General features: G+C 40.6%; 1 pseudogene; it reads right to left on the bottom strand.

Annotated features, from left to right (window-relative positions):
* Positions 1 to 17656: 17656 nt before the first annotated feature.
* LOC132854765 (trace amine-associated receptor 13c-like) lies at positions 17657 to 18648 on the bottom strand (annotated as a pseudogene).
* Positions 18649 to 22120: the final 3472 nt, after the last annotated feature.

Here is a 22120-nt window from a genome sequence, read left to right as displayed (position 1 = left end):
TTAGAAGAGGTGGTGTGGACATCTCGCTCCTCCGATCCTTTGATCGTGCACCTCCGTTGCTGAAAGACTCAACTCCAGTGAGGTTTTCCTTGGTGAATGCTAGATCACTAGCCAACAAGTCTTTTATTCTGAATGACTTTTTAACTCTCAGGGACTTGGACATGTTGTGTGTGACGGAGACGTGGATCGGTGTTGGTGAGTCAAGTGTATTTTCAGAAGTCGTACCTCCGAATTGTACATATTTTAATGCTCCACGGCTTACGGGTCAAGGAGGTGGAGTAGCAGTTATTTTTAAAGAACGCTTAAACTGTCGTCATCTGTCTGCTTACTCCTATTCCAGCTTCGAACTCACTATTTTTGAACTAAGCTTGAGTTATTCGGTGTTGTGCGCTGTTGTCTATCGCCCACCCAAATATAACAAAGATGTTATTGAGGAGTTTTCAGATTTTTTGGCTGAAATTATGCCAAAATATGATCGGGTCTTAATTGTTGGGGATTTTAACATCCATGTGTGTTGTCCTGTCAAACCCTTGGCTAAAGCCTTTCTTAATTTGGTGGAGTCTTTTAACTTAACTCAGCTTGTGGCTAGTCCCACACATGTTTGTGGTCATATCTTAGATTTGGTTTTATCATATGGCTTGCCAATTGGTAATGTTGAAGTCGGTGATGCTGTTTTCTCTGATCATTTGCTTGTTTTCTTTGAGATATGTATTACCTGTGATCCTAAAGTGACTGCTCCAACCCGTCGCCGTAGAACAATTAACTCTTCAACCATTCAATCATTCTCAGAGGCTTTTAATGCTATTGATGATGACTATTCAAGGTCTTCATATGGCCTTAACACTGATGATCTGACTTCTTTGTTCTCTTCAACTTGTCTTAATATCTTGGATACTGTGGCTCCTTTTAAGATGGTTCGAGCAAAACCTAGAACTCAACCATGGCTGAACGCTACAACTCGAACTGTTAGGCTCGAGTGTAGAAGGGCGGAACACCGCTGGAAGAAGGATAAATTACAGATTTCCTTTGATATGTTGAACGAGAGTTTGCCTAAATACCAAGAAACTGTTAAATCTGAGAAATCAAAGTATCTTTCTAGTGTCATCTGTAATAACTCCAACAAGCCAGCTGTGCTATTTAGTACAATTAACTCGGTTTTAAACGCTCGACAAGCAGCCTGCCTAGAGCCTTCAGCCGAGATGTGTGAGAAACTTTTAGACTTTTTCACTGACAAGATTGAGGCTGTTAGAGCTAATATTTTGCTCCCTTCAACTTTTTCATCCATTCCCACTGAGTGCTCTGCTGTTTTTGATCAGTTTGAGTCGGTGTCTCTTGATTCACTGAAAGAGACCTTTGTTAAAATGAAACCATCCTCATGTGGTATGGATGTTGTCCCTCTCCGTCTTCTTAAAGATTCATTTGAAACCATTGGTCCTAAAATACTTGCTATTATCAATAGAAGCCTGGCTTTAGGAGTTGTACCTAAATCTTTTAAACATGCAGCTGTGGAACCAGTAATCAAGAAACCTAATTTGGATCCATCAGTTTTTGCTCATTATAGACCTATCTCAAAACTCCCATTTCTATCCAAACTATTGGAGAAGGTTGTATTTGGACAACTGAACTCATTCTTAGATTTACATGGTATTCATGAAGTATTTCAGTCTGGTTTTAAAGCACTACACAGCACAGAAACTGGATTATTGAAGGTTTTTAATGACTTACTACTTGCCACTGACTCTGGTGACTGCGCTATTTTAAGTTTACTGGACCTTTCGGCTGCATTTAATACAGTTGACCATAATATCTTGATTTCACGGCTCGAACAATGTGTTGGTATTAAGGGTACTGCTCTGGAATGGTTTAAATCCTATTTGGCTGAAAGAACTTTTTCGGTTCATCTTGGAGACTATGTCTCCTCAACTGCTATACTCACATGTGGGGTCCCCCAGGGCTCCATTTTGGGGCCTATTCTGTTCTCCCTGTATATGCTCCCTTTAGGGCATATTTTTAGGAAATTTGGTATTTCTTTTCATTGTTATGCAGATGACCTGCAAATTTATCTGCCCTTGAAACGCAAAGATACCTGCTCTCTAGTGCCCCTACTGCAGTGCTTTGAAGAAATTAAGTGACCTGGATGGCACTAAATTTCCTTAATTTTAATGAAAAGAAAACAGAATTGGTGTTGTTTATGCCAGGGGGAACCTGTGAGTCAGTAGACTTAAACCTCGGTGAGCTGAATCCTTATGTGAAGCCCTTTGTAAAAAATTTAGGTGTTGTTTTGGATTGTGATTTTAAATTGGATAAACAGATTAATTTAATAGTTAAATCATGTTTCTTCCAATTGAGACAACTCACCAAGGTGAAACCTTTCCTGTGCTCTAAGTACTTTCAGAGAGTTGTGCATATCTTTATCTCAAGTTGCCTTGATTACTGTAACAGCCTTTATTTAGGTATTAATCAGGCCTCCCTCTCCAGACTGCAAATGGTCCAGAATGTGGCAGCTCGCTAAAATTCATTTTAAAATATTGGTGCTTGTTTTTAAATCTCTTAATGGGTCAGCACCAAGTTACTTATCAGATTTAATTAATCTGTACGCTCCGTCAAGAGCACTAAGGTCTGCTGACCATTTGCTCTTAGCTGTTCCAAGAGTGAAACTGAACAGCAGGGGGGACCGAGCCTTTGCAGGTGCGGCCCCAAAGCTCTGGAACAGTTTGCCTCTCTATATTAGACAGGCTCAAACACTTTAAATCTGGTCTTTAAAAGGTCTTTAAATCTGCCCTAAAAACTTATTTTTACAGTCTGGCATACGATGCCATGTGAGAGCTGCTTGCTTTCTTTTATTGTTTTATTGTGTCTTAAGTATTTTTTTACTTTTATTTGTGTGTTTGTGTTAATAAACCATGTGTTCTTTCTGTATGTACAGCACTTTGACAAACACTTGTTGTTTAAAAAATTTATATTTTATTTTTTATTTTTAAAATTTATAAATAAACTTGACTTGACTTGACCATATTTAGAGAAATCTAATAATTAATCCTGATGCTGACCACGTGCACTCAACATCTTGGCGAGGCCTGTTCTGAGTGGAACCTGCCCCGTTAAACCACTGTATGGTCTTGGCCACCGTGCCGCGGCTAAGTTTTAGGGTCTTGACAATCTTCTTATAGCCTACACCATCTTTATGTAGAGCAACATTTCTTTTTTTCAGATCCTCATAGTTCTTAGCCATGAGGTGGCATGTTGGACTTCCAGTAACCAGTATGAGAGAGTGAGAGTGATAACACCAAATTTAACACACCTGCTCTCCATTCACACCTGAGGCCTTGTAACACTAACAAGTCACATGTCACCGGGCAGAGATAATGGCTAATTGGGACCAATTTGGACATTTTCACTTAGGGGTGTACTCACTTTTGTGGTCAGCAGTTTACACATTAATGGCTGTGTGTTGAGTTTTTTTGAGGTAACAGCAAATTTACACTGTTATACAAGCTGTACACATTGTAGTAAAGTGTCATTCCCTGTCAGGACTCTGCCCGGACTCTGGCCACGTGCATTTGTTTGTTTCTCGTCACGTGTCTGCCCCGCATTCGTCTGCTCCTCCCTGTCGTCACACCTGATCCTTATTGTGTCATCATTGTCTTTTGTATTTAACTGTGCCGCGTTGCCTTGTGCGCGGCATCTACTGTGGTTTTGTCCTGTTTCTAGTCTGCGTCATGTTCTGTGTTTTCTGTTATTAATCCCTGTTTGTTTTAGCTATCCTGCGTTTGGGTCCGCTTTTGTCCCGTGTCATTACAGAAGGTGCCGCCACATTAGGACCCAGCGGGATAGCGCCAACCTGGACCGGCCGATTGGGAGTACCTTTTTTTTCTTATTTGATTTCCCCCCCCCTGGACTTTTGCATTTGGTGACATCGGTCCGCATTTTTTCAGTGAGGGACGCCGCCCCGCTTCCGGTTTCTCCGCGGGGGGCGCCGCCTCACTTCCTTGTTGCGGGCCATGTCGCCAGCCCGAGTTTTGTTTTGATTTTTCAGTGTCCTGTGACATCACCCCGCACCTGTCTGGTGGGGGGCGTCGCTTCACATTTGGTTTCCGTGGAGGACGCCGCCCCACTACCTGTCCGCGGGGTGTGTTGCAGGCCCGCGTTTTGCCCTTTTTATTTTATTTTATTTTATTTTATTTATTTATTTATTTTTTGTTCTGGAGGATTTTTCCCGCACTCCCTCCCTCCCCCCTTTCTGGTTTTGCTGGACTCTGGTAGGGGGGTTGTGCTCGGCCGTGGACGTCGCTCGGCCCTTCAGCTCGGCTGTTGACGTCGCTCGGCCCTTCAGCTCGGCTGTGGACGTCGCTCGGCCCTCTCTGGCTGCGGCGCCGTGTGCCTTGCTCCCCCCACCTGCCTCGCCGTTTGCCTTGCTCCCCCCACCTGCCTCGCCGTGTGCCTTGCTCCCCCCACCTGCCTCGCCGTTTGCCTTGCTCCCCCCACCTGCCTCGCCGTGTGCCTTGCTCCCCCCACCTGCCTCGCCGTGTGCCCTGCTCCCCCCACCTGCCTCGCCATGTGCCTTGCTTCCCCCTCCCGGACCCGTCGGGACTGCCTGGACGGATTGGCGCGTCGGGAGCCTCGCCTTGTGGGGGGGGCTCTGTCAGGACTCTGCCCGGACTCTGGCAACGTGCATTTGTTTGTTTCTCGTCACGTGTCTGCCCCGCCTTCGTCTGCTCCTCCCTGTCGTCACACCTGATCCTCATTCTGTCATCATTGTCTTTTGTATTTAACTGTGCCGCGTTGCCTCGTGCAGCGCGGCATCTACTGTGGTTTTGTCCTGTTTCTAGTCTGCGTCATGTTTCATGTTTTCTGTTATTAAACCCTGTTTGCTTTAGCAATCCTGCGTTTGGGTCCGCTTTTGTCCCGTGTCATTACATTCCCTCAGTGTTGTCACATGAAAAGATATGATAAAATATTTACATAAATGAGAGGGGTGTACTTACTTCTGCCAGATACTGTATGTACTGTAGATAGAATGCACATTTGAACGCTAACATCATCATGAGTGTGTTCCATAAGTTGTGCATGTTGTTATACTTTTAAGAGAATTTATATGCTCATATTTTTGCTTCGAATTGTAAAACTGGTTAGGATTTTGAAACATTAAACCCTTACATGTAATATATGCAATGTTTCATTCATACTCGACATGAGGTGGTTGAATTGTGCCCGAGTGTTGCAGTGATCGCTGGCCTGATCTGTTTGACGTTCTCCAGGCATTTTTAAATTTCCTGTATTTTCATTAAACACCATCACAGATAATATTGTGGTTGTCAACTGCCCTGCTGAAAAATCCAGCATAAACAAGCATGAATTCCATGCTGGTCCAGGCTGGTTTTTACTGGTTCATGCTGGTATAATGCTGGTCAGTGCTGGTATAGCGCTGATATAGCTGGGTGGCCAGCATTGTCATGGTGTTATTGTAAGGACTCTGCCCGGACTCTGGCCACGTGCATTTGTTTATGTTTCTCGTCACGTGTCTGCCCCGCCTTCGTCTACTCCTCCCTGTCATCACACCTGATCCTTATTGTGTCATTGTCTTCTTGTATTTAACTGTGCCGCGTTGCTTCGTGCAGCGCGGCATCTACTGTGATTTGTCCTGTCTTTAGTCTGCGTCCTGTTTCATGTTTTCAGTTATTAAACCCTATTTTGATTTATGCTATCCTGCGTTTGGGTCCGCTCTGTTTCCCATCGTTACAGAAGATGCCGCCACATGAGGACCCAGCGGGATAGCAGCTACTTGGATCGGCTGACTGGGAGTACTTTTTTCGTGTTTGTGTTTTTTTTTTTTTCCCCCTCTGGACTTGGCGCGTTTGGCGACGTGGGTCCGCATTTTTTCGGTGAGGGGCGCCGCCTCGCTTTTGGTTTTTTCGCGGGGGGCGCCGCCTCACTTCCTGGTTGCGGGCCATGTCGCCAGCCCAAGGTTTGTTTTGTTTTTTCAGTGTCCTGTGACATCGCCCCGCACTTTCCGGTGGGGGGCGTCGCTTCACTTTTGGTTTCCGTGGAGGACGTCGCCCCACTTCCTGTCCGCGGGGGTGTCGCAGGCCTATGTTTTTTTCCAGTTTTTGGACTTCCCTGTTTTGTGGAGGATTTATTTTTTTTTCCCCTCCCGCCCTCCCTTTCCTGGACTTTGGGGGTGGATCTGGCCGGGGTGCGTCTGGGGTTGTGCTCGGCCCTTCAGCTTGGCTGTGGACGTCGCTCGGCCCTTCAGCTCGGCTGTGGACGTCGCTCGGCCCTTCAGCTCGGCTGTGGACGTCGCTCGGCCCTTCAGCTCGGCTGTGGACGTCGCTCGGCCCTTCAGCTCGGCTGTGGACGTCGCTCGGCCCTTCAGCTCGGCTGTGGACATCGCTCGGCCCTCTCTGGCTGCGCCGCCGTGTGCCTTGCTCCCCCCACCTGCCTCGCCGTGTGCCTTGCTCCCCCCACCTGCCTCGCCGTGTGCCTTGCTCACCCCACCTGCCTCGCCGTGTGCCTTGCTCCCCCTACCTGCCTCGCCGTGTGCCTTGCTCCCCCTACCTGCCTCGCCGTGTGCCTTGCTCCCCCCTCCCGGGCCCATCGGGACTGCCTGGACGGATTGGCGCGTCGGGAGCCGCGCCTTGGGGGGGGGCTCTGTAAGGACTCTGCCCGGACTCTGGCCACGTGCATTTGTTTATGTTTCTCGTCACGTGTCTGCCCCGCCTTCGTCTGCTCCTCCCTGTCATCACACCTGATCCTTATTGTGTCATTGTCTTCTTGTATTTAACTGTGCCGCGTTGCTTCGTGCAGCGCGGCATCTACTGTGATTTGTCCTGTCTTTAGTCTGCGTCCTGTTTCATGTTTTCAGTTATTAAACCCTATTTTGATTTATGCTATCCTGCGTTTGGGTCCGCTCTGTTTCCCATCGTTACAGTTATCAAGCAAAATGGGGCTGGTGTAGCTGGTTAACCAGTATGATCTTGCTGGAATGAGCTTTATGGGAACAACCTTTATTTTTGCTTTTGTGTGTTTCTATGTAACACATTAATATAAGATTAAAACACAATATATTGGAATATATTTAATTATAAGTGTGTTATTTCTTTTGCTCCCTCTTTTGAATAAAAACTGAAATAACAAAGCTCAAAAAGCTTTGAATAACAAAGAATAAAAACATTTAAAAATCGTTCGTTAGGGATTAAAGTGTCTCCACAAATTAAATATAGTAATACCAACAAATGTTGACTTCCTGGGCTCCATGAGGGAAGCAGCATATAAATCATACAGAATGATGGTTTTTGAAATATAACCGCAATATAATACATACATAATATAATATAATACATACATACGATTGCCTTACTGTTACCCAGAGAACACAGTATAGATTTAAGTCTTTTGAAGTGCTTGTCCTTAATGTTACACTATCGCACACGCACACGAAACAAAAATCCCTGATGTCTCTTGCGCTAGCGACCGTGTATAGACCACCAGGGCCCTACACCGATTTTCTTAGAGAACTCACAGATTTTCTTTCTGACCTACTGGTTAGCTTTGATAAAGCATTAATTGTAGGAGATTTTAACATTCATGTTGACGACACAAATGATGCGCTAGGACTCACATTCATGGACTTACTAAACTCACTTGGGCTCAAACAAAACGTCACTAGAGCAACTCACCGTCGTAATCATACACTAGATTTAATAATATCACACAGAATAGATGTCACTGATATAGATATCATTCCTCAAAGTGATGATATCACAGACCATTATCTCATAATGTACACACTACCTGTAGAACAGGCTAACTGCGTTTCACCACGTTATCGTCTCGGTAGAACTATTATTCCGACCACTAAAGACAGATTCACAAATAACCTGCCTGATCTGTCTGGACTTCTTACTGCACCCTTAAACACAGACGACCTAGATGAAATTACTAACAGCATAGGCGCTATATTCACTAGCACACTAGACACTGTTGCCCCAATCAGATTACAGAAGGTTAGAGATAAAACGCTTGCACCATGGTATAATAGTCATACTCACACCCTCAAGAGAGAGACCCGTAACCTCGAGCGAAAGTGGAGAAAAACTAAATTAGAGGTTTTTAGAATTGCATATAAGGAAAGTATGTCCAGCTATAGACAGGCTCTAAAAGCAGCCAGGGCTGATCACCTGAGCAAACTCATAGAAAATAACCAGAACAATCCCAGGTTTTTATTTAGCACAGTAGCTAGACTAACAAAAAACCAAAAATCTGAACACACAATTCCATCACAGTTCAGTAGTGACGATTTTATGAGATTCTTCACTGATAAAATCGAAAGTATCAGGAATAAAATAGGTGACGCTCAACACATAAGAGCAACTAGCATCCCGGTCTCACCTAAGGTTCTAAACACACAACTACATTGCTTTACAAGTACAGGTCAGGAAGAGTTAGTTAAACTTATTACTACAGCTAAATCAACAACTTGTTCACTAGACCCCATTCCAACTAAACTACTGAAAGAAGTGTTACATAAAGCCGGTGAGCCTCTTCTTAATATTATTAACTCCTCGTTATCTTTAGGTCACGTCCCTAAATCCTTCAAGTTTTCCAGTTATTAGGCCACTCATTAAGAAACCTAATTTAGATCCTAATGGACTTTCAAATTACAGACCGATTTCACACCTTCCGTTTATGTCTAAAATACTAGAAAAGGTTGTGTCTGTTCAACTGAGCTCCTTCTTACAGGAGAACAATATCCTTGAAGAGTTTCAGTCAGGTTTCAGGCCTCATCATAGCACAGAAACTGCACTTGTTAAAGTTACAAACGACTTGTTCTTAGCTTCGGACAAAGACTGTATGTCACTATTAGTTCTACTTGACCTTAGTGCTGCATTCGACACTATAGATCACAACATTCTCCTAGATCGCTTACAAAATTACACAGGTATTCATGGACAGGCTTTAAGTTGGTTTAGATCCTACCTGTCTGATCGATACCATTTTGTAGAATTAAATGGTAATCCTCCAGCTTATTACCAGTTAATTATGGGGTCCCTCAAGGATCAGTTCTAGGACCTCTGCTCTTCTCGATATACATGCTTCCATTAGGGAACATTATTAGAAGACATGGGATTAGCTTCCATTGCTATGCCGACGACACACAGTTATACATCTCCTCAAAACCAGATGAAATAACTAAATTGTCGAAATTAACTCAATGCCTTAGAGAGATAAAAGACTGGATGAGCTGTAACTTTCTGTTGTTAAACTCTGATAAGACAGAAACACTACTTATAGGCCCAAAAACTAGTACACAGAAACTCTCACAACTTAATTTCCAATTAGAGGGATGTACTGTTACTAGTAGCTCGACAGTGAAAGACCTGGGTGTTATATTAGACAGTAACTTGTCTTTTGAAAATCACGTCGCCCAAACCACAAAAACAGCCTTCTTCCACCTCAGAAATATTGCCAAGCTGAGAAACATCCTGTCTGTATCTGATGCTGAGAAGCTAGTTCACGCTTTCATGACCTCTAGACTGGACTATTGTAATGCATTACTAGGTGGTTGTCCTGCATCTTTAATAAATAGGCTACAGTTAGTCCAAAATGCAGCGGCCAGAGTTCTCACTAGGACAAGAAAGTATGACCATATAACCCCAATTTTATCATCTCTACACTGGCTACCTGTTAAGTTTAGAATTGATTACAAACTGCTGCTACTTACGTACAAGGCTCTTAATGGTTTAGCTCCCATGTATCTAACTAGTCTTCTAACACGTTACAATCCTTCACGCTCTCTGAGATCACAAAACTCAGGACTCCTGGTAGTCCCCAGAATATCTAAGTCTACTAAAGGCGGAAGAGCGTTCTCTTATTTAGCTCCCAAACTTTGGAATAGTCTTCCTGATAGTGTTCGGGGCTCAGACACACTTTCACAGTTTAAATGTAGATTGAAAACTCATCTCTTTAGTCAGGCGTACACATAATACATCCCATAAATATTGTGCACTATCACACTAGACTTGCACATTCTTATGAACAGCAGATATGTTAATCCCTATGCACTGCTCTTCTCTTCTCTTTTTCTACCCATGCTGAGACACCCATGCTAAGATCGTCTTCCGTGCGTTGAAATTTCTGGACCTCCACTGAGACAAGGCTGACTCTGTGAGAACCCTGAGACATCTACAGATCTACCGGCTCCAGTTGGACTCTGTGATACTTGTATATTTGTAACCACACCATCTAGTGTCACCCATATGAGGATGGGTTCCCCTTGAGTCTGGTTCCTCTCAAGGTTTCTTCCTTTACCAATCTAAGGGAGTTTTTCCTTGCCACTGTTGCCTGAGCCCTCAGACTTGCTCATTGGGGACAAATACACATACACACATACATACATACATACACACTGTGAACTGTATATATCTTGAATTTTTATTATATTAATTCTTTATACTTCTCCTTATGTTTATCTTTTGTTTTATGTTCATGTTCTGTAAAGCTGCTTTGTGACAATGTCCATTGTAAAAAGCGCTATACAAATAAACTTGAATTGAATTGAATTGAATTGAACATACACGTATATATATATATATATATATATATATATATATATATATATTTATAAATAAAAAATCCATTTGTCTCAATTAAGAAGTAGTTAAGTTGTTTGTTTGTTTTTTTAGTAAAGCGGTAATGTGAAGAGATATTACCCAGCATCAGCGTCAGGGGCGTAGATTACGCGGGGGACGCGTAACACTTTTTATAAAAAGTAAATTCGTCCCCCTCACTTTTTTAGTGGAGAGTTGTGTTTACCACATGTTGAGGTTTTAATGGAGCATTTTATATAAATGCAGAGTGATTTAAAATTCAAAGAGACAAGAAAGTTCAAGATAGTTTATACATGACGTTCACAGCAATCAGTCACTCACTTGTCACGTCATATGGTATCCGAATTGTGTTGCACAATGTTTAGTAACTCTGCCTGTTGCTCTTGTTGAATAATTAGCAAGTTTTAATTTAAAGGATTATAAGGAAAAATAGCTGCTTTGACAAACGTTATATAAACTCTTTTATACCGTCTTTTGTTTTAACATTTTGCCAATTCTACATAATATCAAGTATGTGTCACTGTATGTACACGACAGAGACGAGGACGACGAATAGTAACATTAAAGATGTCATTTTAATAATAAGGAGCAGGTAAATCACACATACATACAACGTAGTAAAGACGATAACCGACAAATGAGTGAAGACAGTGGTGATGAGTATAAATAGAGTCCGGGTGAACAGACAGGTGAAGACGGGAAACAAACATGGTGGATGACGGGGTGCAAAGGATGATGGGTAATGTAGTCCGGTGAATGAGGGTAGATCACAGGGGAAATGTTACAGTATGCTGATAGGAACGATCTTTATTTAATGGGCTGCTCTTTCATTATTGCACTAATTTTACATTTTTGTGTGTTGTCAAGAATGAGCAAGAAACAGACAGGATAGGTTTGTCAGGGCAGATTCAGGATGTCACACAAGAAGCTTTACAGGTGAGAACATGTGGCTTTTAAGGGTACTGTCCCAGTGGCAAGCTGTTCTATTTCTTTCTTTCTGTTTTATAATCATATATAATCATAACGCATATAAAGAATGCTTTAAAAAATCATGATTAAAAATAAAACCTGTCATTTACACAAGGGTTAACTGAAAAAAAAAAAAACAGATAACACTAGACATTTCGTCCCCCCCACTTTTTAAATGATGGCTACGCCCCTGATCAGCGTTGCTATGCAACCTTTAAAGCCACTATGTTCACGAAGGTAAATGTAGTTCCTGCACTTTCCAAAAATAAATCTCGCAATGTTTTCGACTACATTATATACAGTACCTTACAGTGTTTATCGAAATTAGTATAAGTGCACGTGTTCCAGGTCATCTTGTTTTTCACCGTAATTAGGATTTTGTTTTGGGGTAACTAAAAATCTTCCGCTTCTACACGACGAATCTGCTGATCACTGGGAATCAGAATGTTTGCATACGTGTTTGCATTAAGGACTTTAACTACGACATGTTTGACCAAACTCAGGTTTATTGGGTACGATGGAAGCAAGACTTCTACAGGGCACAAATACTGATGCTTAAAGGTATGTAACTTAAGCAGTAGCTGTTTTATCGTAACTCGTTCACTGCACAATATAAACAAATGAGTGATATATAGTTTTCTTTCTTATTTTGTTTCTATAATTTTTCAGAGAATAAAGAAGATATAGAGCAGGAGTTGTCTAAAGGCAAATGACTCCGGGTAGCACCTCTTAAAAAAACATCGTCATCGCGACTTGTTACTCGCTAAAAGAGAGAGCGGATGCTAAGACCAAAAATGTGTGTTGTAAAGGTTATATTGTGTAATGTTATTTGTGCATGTGTGTATATTATAGTGTGATGGCAAATGTCATTGTCCAATAAACAAACTTATACACACACTCATATATATATATATGTCATGTCATAAGCCATGTAAATGATAGGAATATCCAGTATGTTCTTTATTAAAAAGTGAATTACAATTCTCTAGAAAATTGTCACACCAGCACACCAGCATCCCAGCAGGCTGGTCGGCCAGCACACCAGCAACTAGCACCTAATGCTGGACCAGCATACCACCATCAGTTACTGACCAAACCTCATTTAGAATTAATACACACTCTCCAGGACACATTACAGAACCTGTGAAGTTTCCACTGAAATACATGAATGTTAAGTTATAGACAACCACCAGACACCAGTCAAAAACTATTACAACAGCAGTGCTCCTCACAGAGACTCTGTTCATGTATAGAAAGGGATTTGAGAGAGTCAAATATCGATCCACAGCAATCAGAGTGACACTATAGATTGATATAATTGTGAGGAAACCATCAATAAACCAAAAACTGATGCGAAATCTCTCTCAAAAATCCAGCATGACTCGATCGTCCAGATGAACATAGCTGGCATCACAAAAGCACCAACAAGGAAATCCGACACAGCCAGAGAGAGCAGCAGCATGTTTGTTGGTGTGTGAAGCTGCTTGAAGTGAAGAACAGAGATGATGACGAGCATATTTCCACACACTGTTAGCAGAACCACAGCAGCTGAACACACGTACAGTAACATATAAACTGCAGGAGATACAGATCTCTCAGGACAGGAGAAATGATCACAGCCATCAGACTGATTAAACTCTGTCAGGTTCATCAATACAGCATTTCTCTAATGTCTAAAGAGTTTAAAGTAAAACAGAAAATGTAAAAAGTCATAATCGAATGACTTATGGCTCAGAAGCTCTGGTGATTTTATAGTTTATAGAAATTAGTCACGCCTCCCTAATTTGAGTGACAGTATGATAGATATGATGTCATTGCTTGTGGGAACAAAAGGCCTAAACTAAATATCTCCATCTCATGTGTTCTTGACTGGACTGATGGGACACTGGTTTCTGTAATGGTAATTCATGGAGAATAGAAAATTAAAACCAACAACATTCAATGTAGTGAACATTAGACAAGTATATAATAAATGTCAGTTAATTATATTTATTAGAAATGTCACTACAAAAACCCACCACATTGGTCACAAACATATTCAGCTCTTAGTTTTTGTCCTGCAGTCTGTAAGGCTGTCCATCTCACATTACATATTATTTTAAACCACAGCTAAAACAGAGCATAAAGAAACATATATATGGTGTACTGTACTGTTCTGTACTGGAAGTACTGTAGATAGAATGCACATTTGACTGCTAACAATCATCATAAGTGTGTTCCGTAAGTTGTGCATGTTGTTATACTTTTAAGAGAATTTATATGCTCATATATTCGCTTTGAATTGTAAAATGATTTAGAAATTTGAAATGTTTTACCCTTACATGTGATATTTGCAATGTTTCATTCATACTCGACATGAGGTGGTTGAATTGTGATCGCTGGCCTGATCTGTTTGACATTCTCCAGGTATTTTTAAATTCCTGTATTTTCATTAAACACCATCACAAATAATATTGTGGTTGCCAAGAGTAAATTGACCACTGCTCCTGTTCTTGCCTACGCCGTTTTCTCCAGGCCTTTTGTTCTAGAGGTGGACATGGACGTATAATTATACTGGGTTAGGGGCAGTTCTTTCCCTGGAACAAGGAGGTAAGGTGCGGCCTATCGCCTATGCTAGCCACAGTCTTAGGCCCACTGAGTGCAATATGTGTAACTATAGCTTGATGAAATTAGAGTTTCTGGTGCTCAAGTGGGCCATGACTGAAAAATTCTGGGAGTATTTGCTGGGACACAAAAGTGTGGTCTTTTAACAACCCTCTCAGTCACTTGAAGACAGCAAAGCTTGGGGCAACCCAGCAGCGTTGGTCAGCGCAACTTGCTGCTTTTGATTTTGAGTTGAAATATCGATCAGGCAGAAGTAACAGAAGTGCAAATACCCTGTCATGGCAGCACCCACCAGACCATAATGTGGTGGAGAGTTTGCTTCCGGGTACTGAAATTTCCCTCTCAGTTACGCAAACTGGGGGGGTTAAGACAGTCCTTGAAGTGACTCAATCAGTGGTCACTGTTTTGCCTAGTCACTCTGCAATGGATTTAAGATAGCTGCAAAAGGCAGACCCAGTTATTGAAGAAGTTTAGCCATTTTGGAAACGAAAGGCATATCCTGGAGTGGAGGAACATAGACCATTGTCCAAGCCCAGTTTAATCTTGCCCCATCAGTGGGATCTCTTGGTAGAGAAAGATGGGTTGGTGGTATGCTGGTCCAGCATTAGGTGCTGGTTGCTGGTGTGCTGGCCGACCAGCCTGAGATGCTGGTGTGCTGGCCGACCAGCCTGGGATGCTGGTGTGCTGGTCAACATATGTTGTCTTTTGGATGCTAGTATAATCCCAGCATATATACACACACATATATCTTCTTTATATATATATCCTCATTTATACGTGGTGTACCAAGTGCTGAAGGCCCCTAAAGAGGGTGGTACCATATATACTATTGTACCGGTTGATGAACTGAGTAAGGTAAGGCATGTCCATCATTCTCTGTTAAAAAACAGAATCCGTAGGGATTCCCCAGTTCATGGGCTTCCGCCTGAAGAAGTGTTGCCTCTGGAGGAGGAGGAGACAGACTAAGGGGATGGGGTGGTAGTGCCTGAAACCCTCCAAGTTCTGCCTAGAACTGTCCCTAGAGATTCAGTCCCTGTTGTTTTGCAGGCCACCCAGGGTGTACGTGCACCTTCCAGTACAGGGTCAGAGTCAGTCCAGAGTCACTCTTGTTCGGTCGGGACAAGTCTTCCATCTAGTTTAGTGTCCCCAACTCGGTCTGACGTTAATGGGATAGCAGTTCGAAGGACAAGAAGAGCAATAGAGGGTCAGCACTCCAATGTTCATCATCTCCCACGGCCAGCAGGGGAGGTGACTAGTGGGGTGGTGGCCCCACAGGAGTCTGTTTCGAATGGGATATTTGCTCTGTTTAGGCCTTGGAATTAATCATGCTTTTTAAGTATGTCGTATAGTTTATCGTCGGGGCGACGATACAACGTAGGGGGTAGATTGTGGCGGGATAGATCTTATTGTTGTGACGTCAAATATTAATAGTCTATCGGAGAGCACGGGTGTGTATATGGGAGGGTGGTTGGTTTGTGGTAATTGAACGTGCGTCATTTTGATGCGCCCTTCCGGTTTCCGGTTCCGTGTTGAACAGAGGTGGCTGGGTGATACTGGTGTGGCTAGCTACGCTACGGTTCTATTTTGTTCCAGTCACCTTCAGTTACCTGTGAGGTAAGAAGCCGTTAGCTGCGTGGCTAAGTGGTTTTGTTGTGGTTGTACAATATGTTAATGCAGCACATATGTTTTGTTGTAGTGATTCCAGGGGATTCCGGGGGATTTCTGCTGTATGTGCAGTTGAGGCTGCACACAGTTTCCCCTGACAGCGCTGCTATTTTGTTCCTTGTCTAATTGCTTTGTTTCGTAATTGCTTACTTTTGGTTTTATTCTTGGTTCCTTTTTTATTTATATCAAGATTGTTACCCTTCTCTGACACTGTTAATGTGCTTATTAGGCCTATCTCCAATGTAGGAAGCCCCTTGCTGACTCCGAAATCCGAGTGTGGTAATTAGTTATTCTTTTGTGTTTATTTCATTTATTTGTTTCAGCCTGAAGTCTGATTTATACTTTTGGGTTTCTCCTGAGTTTTGTTAATCTGTATTCTTTTGTTTCATTTATTTGGGTTTTCTCATGTGTTGATTATGTTTTGTGGATTTTATTACCTTGGTTTCTATTTTTGTTACCTCATTTATCAATTTGTGCGTGTTTTGTCAAGTCTTGTAATTTAAGGGTGGACGTGTGTGCGATGTGTTAGGCTTAACATTGTCAATTTTGACTTATGTTGTTGATCTTTTCTGTACTCCCTGCAGGAGCTGTAGGCCCAAAGGCAGAGAGGGCAGACTTTTCTCTTCTTTCTTGAGCGTGCTTCTGTGATCACCGACAGTAATTTTGAGAGACAAATCCATCAAGTTTTTGGTGAAAATACACTACACTGACTGATTGATTGTGGTTTAAGGTTGTTCTACAGCTGTTAGTAAGGTAACTGGTTTGATATGCTTTTCAATACACAAGTTCGGCCAGGTTTTATTCCAGAATGTGACTATTCCCACAAAAAAGTTTGACATGAATAAATTCAAACAGTGTTTACATATAGTTTTATTTTTTCAGATTTAAAAACTGCTGTAAGTTTTATATATTGTTTTACAAATGTGTGTTTACCATTTTGTAATCACTGGAACATAGAATAAAAGCATGTTTAACAACAAATATGCATTATGTATTCATTTCATAATAAATTTTTTATTTCAATTTTAAGTAATTTTTGGTTATACATATGAGTAAATTGTGGCTGATTTGCTTAAACCAAAAAAGCACATTCCAATAATAATATTAAAATGATCCTGTGTCATGCTAAATAATTCAGGAATTTTTACATGACTTTTTCAAGTAGATTCTGCTTAAAAAGTCTTAAAAACTACTCAAAAATAATATGTGTAATATTGTTACCATTCTATATATTTTTTAACTAGACAGAAAGTAAGACTTTTTACAGTGTGGTTCACTAGGTTACAGACTTAATGTTTCAGAAACACTGAAACTAATTATTTAATCCATGTTATAAATTTTTGTAGCAAACATAATTCCTACTATTTACATATGTCACGGGATGCGGGGATAGAAGACCCAAATGCAGGATAGCTTAAAAGAAAAGCAGGTTTTAATAACTTAAAAAACATGAAACATGGACACCGACTCAAGACACGACAACAAAAGCCACCAAGACAAAACAAAACAAAGGATTCCGTGCTGCAGAAGGCGACGCGGCTTAACTAAATACTAATACTAATACTAATTAATCAGACACATGAGGGACAGGTGTGCAGAGGCAGGGAGGAAGAGACAAGGGCAGGGCAGACAAGTGAACACAGAACACAAACAAATGCATGTGGCAAGTCCGGGCTGAGTCCTGACAACATATAATACATTACTGTACACAGTATATTGGGGTTTGGAATATGGTTTGTGATAGAAGCTGAACTTATATATAACAGCAATATTTACTGTAAAGACATTAACAGAAGGTGTGAAAAGACTTTTCATGACAGAACATTGATTAATGCAGAGTCTGTCTGGAATATTTGTAGAGTTATGATTAATTTAACACACCTCCTGAACCAAGGATAAAACAGAGCATAAATAACTGGATTAATGGTGGAATTAATATAAAGTAGGATTAAAAGTTTATGAAAGGTTTCTGACTGTAGTTCAATAACATCACCTAATAAACTGTAAATAAAATATGGAAGTAAACACATCAGAAACACAGACACTAAAATACCGAGGACTTTAGCTGCTTTTCTCTCAGATTTCATGGAGTATGAGGTGATTTTCTGTGTTTGAGGCCGTGTGTGATTATTAAGCTCTCTGATAGCAGTGGCATGTTTCTTAGCAATCACAAAAACTTGACTATACAATATGATTATGACAGAAAGTGGAAATATAAATGAATATATGAGATCAATTACATACCAAACCTGATTCACAATGATTAAACATTCTCCAGGACACATTACAGAATTTGTGAAGCTTCCATTGAAATGCATGAAAGTTAAAATATAGATCAGCATCACACACCAGTTAAAAATAATTACAAAGGCAGTGATTTTCACAGAGACTCTGTTCATGTAGAGAAAGGGGTTTGAGAGAGGCAAATGTCGATCCACAGCAATCAGAGCAATATTATAGATTGATATGATTGCGAGGAAGCTACTAGTTAACCAAAAGACGTGCAGAAATCTCTCCCAAAAATCCAGCATGACTAAATTGTCCAGATGAACATCGATGGCATCACTAAAGCTCCAATGAAGAAATCTGACACAGCCAGAGAGAGCACCAGCATGTTGGTTGGTGTGTGAAGCTGCTTGAAGTGAAGAACAGAGATGATGACGAGCAGATTTCCACACACTGTTAGCAGAACCACAGCAGCTGAACACACGTACAGTAAGATATAAACTGCAGGAGATACAGATCTCTCAGGACAGGAGAAATGATCACAGCCATCAGACTGATTAAACTCTGTCAGGTTCATCAGTACAGCATTTCTCTAATGTCTACAGAGTTTAAAGTAAAACAGAAAATGTAAAAAGTCATAATCGAATTACTTATGGCTCAGAAGCTCTGATGATTTTATAGTTGAAAGAAATTAGTCACGCCTCCCTAATTTGAGTGACAGTATGATAGATATGATGTCATGGCTTGTGGGAACAAAAGGCCTAAACTAAATATCTCCATCTCATGTGTTCTTGACTGGACTGATGGGACACTGGTTTCTGTAATGGTAATTCATGGAGAATAGAAAATTAAAACCAACAACATTCAATGTAGTGAACATTAGACAAGTATACAGTACTCTCACTCATTTTCTACCGCTTATCCGAACTACCTCGGGTCACTGGGAGCCTGTGCCTATCTCAGGCGTCATCGGGCATCAAGGCAGGATACACCCTGGACAGAGTGCCAACCCATCACAGGGCACACACACACTCATTCACTCACGCAATCACACACTACGGACAATTTTCTAGAGATGCCAATCAACCTACCATGCATGTCTTTGGAGTGGGGGAGGAAACCAGAGTACCCGGAGGAAACCCCCGAGGCACGGGGAGAACATGCAAACTCCACACACACAAGGCGGAGGCGGGAATCGAACCCCCAACCCTGGAGGTGTGAGGCGAACGTGCTAACCACTTAGCCACCGTGCCCCCCTAAGTATACAGTAAATGTCAGTTAATTATATTTATTAGAAATGTCACTACAAAAACCCACCACATTGGTCACAAACAGATTCAGCTCTTAGTGTTTGTCCTGCAGTCTGTAAGGCTGTCCATCTCACATTACATATTATTTTAAACCACGGCTAAAACAGAGCATAAAGAAACACCTCAATATCTGATTCACTATAATCCATGACAAATATGTATACATTATTTTTTTTGTGTGAAGATGAAGAATGCTGATTTTGTGTCTGTAATTAATAAACATTAATCCTTACAGAATATTAAATATCCTGCTCTATTGTGTGTAGTTAAGGGATGCAGTAAACTGTGTGATAAATAATTAAACAATGAACATTTTTTAAGTATTTTAAGGAATTTTAAAGATTAAAGATTTAAATGCCGATTTAAGCTTTTTTTAAGGATTTTCTTTTTGTTATGGTAAGTCATCATGATGGTAACAAAAAAAGAATTCAGTTCACTGTAATTAGAGGACTAACAATTAAACGAAATAACCAGTGATGGAGACACACTGCATTTACTGTTCTCCAGCAGATTAATGGCCACAAGGTAGCGCCAAATAAATTGTACTAGTTTTCTCATGTGTTGAAATACTTTGTCCATATTATTTCCCCAATATTAATTTTTACTCGGGCAAAATGCATTTTTTTAAATGACTTTAGCTGCTTTTCTCTCAGATTTCATGGCGTGTGAGATGATTTTCTGTATTTTAGGCCGTGTGTGATTATTAAGCTCTCTGATAGCAGTGACATGTTTCTTAGCAATCACAAAAACTCGAGTATACAATATGATTATGACAGAAAGTGGAAATATATATGAATATATGAGATCAATTACAGTCAAAACCTCATTTAAAGTGGGAACACATTCTTCAGGACACATTACAAAAATCATGAAATAAAATATCACTGAGCTATATGTGATATACTGAATGTGTTATCAAAAGTTCACATTTAAATGTATTATAAAAATGTTACATTTATTTTTGTAGTATTCACATTAGTATTCATTGAATAGTGTTTGATTTTCAAGTCGTACTTTACATAAAATAGGTGTTTAATTTAGCACATTTATTGGATTAAGTATCCTAATTATTTGACACACCTGCGTGATGACGTCATCGCGCGCGCCACTAGGTGACGCCCCCGATGCGCTTCATTCTAAATTAATACACCGTCACGGAAGTCATCACTGCAGCGTTCTGTCATTATTTAATTAAACCTTTCGGTACTTCTACACAGGTACAGTAGTTGCAAATTAAGACACTTATTTAAAAACAAACACTATTTAATGCAATACTATCGAGTTAAGTGTGTTAGAAACTGTTTCAAAACTTGTTTGCACCAGCATGTTGGTTGGTGTGTGAAGCTGCTTGAAGTGAAGAACAGAAATGACGACGAGCAGATTTCCACACATTGTTAGCAGAACCACAGCAGCTGAACACACGTACAGTAAGATATAAACTGCAGGAGATACAGAAATGTAAAAAGTCGTAATTGAGTGACTTATGGCTCAGAAGTGCTGTTGATTTTATAGTATAGTTTATAGTTTATAGAAATTAGTCACGCCTCCCTAATTTGAGTGACAGTATGATAGATATACGGTGGCCGGGAAGTGCAAAACAAATTAACAAAACCGAAAACACATTAACAAAACCGAAAACACATTAACAAAACCCAAACCAAATTAACAAAACCGAAAACACATTAACAAAACCGAAAACACATTAACAAAACCCAAACCAAATTAACAAAACCCAAACCAAATTAACAAAACCCAAACCAAATTAACAAATCAGAAAACACATTAACAAATTCGAAAACACAATGACAAGTCAGACAACCCAGAAACGGTAGTGTATCGAATGGAAACTTACCGATCATTGGACAAGACACCTGTCACTCAAGATATACAGGTATGGAATCTTATGTGTAATGTGTAAAGTTCTCCGTTTAAATAAAGTTCTCCGTTCAAGAAAATAACAGAATTAATCCACAGTAATCCATTCCATCCATCCATCCATTCCAACTTTTCCCTGTGGCAGACTGTTGAACTTCATGTATACTTTGAGTGACAGGTGTCTTGTCCAATCACAAACTATACCAACCGCTTCCGGGTTGTCTGAAATGTCGTTGTGTTTTCTGATTTGTTCATTTGTTTTCTGATTTGTTAATTTGTTTTCTGATTTGTTAATGTGTTTTCTGATTTGTTAATGTGTTTCATGCACCGGTTTAGACAACCCGGAAGCGGTAGGTATAGTTTGTGAATGGAAACTTACCGATCATTGGACAAGACGACTGTCATTAAAGATATAAAGGTGAATGAAAGGTGTCTCGTCCGATGATGGTAAGTTTCCATTCACAAATTATACCAACCTCTTCCGGGTTGTCTGACTTGTTAATGTGTTTTCGGTTTTGTTAATTTGGTTTGGGTTTTGTTAGTGTTTTCGGTTTTGTTAATTTGGTTTGGGTTTTGTTAATTTGGTTTGGGTTTTGTTAATGTGTTTTCGGTTTTGTTAATTTGGTTTGGGTTTTGTTAATGTGTTTTCGGTTTTGTTAATTTGGTTTGGGTTTTTGTTAATGTGTTTTCGGTTTTGTTAATTTGGTTTGGGTTTTGTTAATTTGGTTTGGGTTTTGTTAATGTGTTTTCGGTTTTGTTAATTTGGTTTGGGTTTTGTTAATTTGGTTTGGGTTTTGTTAATGTGTTTTCGGTTTTGTTAATTTGTTTTGCACTTCCCGGCCACCGTATAGATATGATGTCATG

Source organism: Tachysurus vachellii, chromosome 12, assembly GCF_030014155.1.
Source record: "Tachysurus vachellii isolate PV-2020 chromosome 12, HZAU_Pvac_v1, whole genome shotgun sequence".
NCBI classification, from domain to species: domain Eukaryota; kingdom Metazoa; phylum Chordata; class Actinopteri; order Siluriformes; family Bagridae; genus Tachysurus; species Tachysurus vachellii.
Note: the sequence above shows the minus strand (reverse complement) of the source record. Positions and strands in the feature narration are given on the sequence as shown.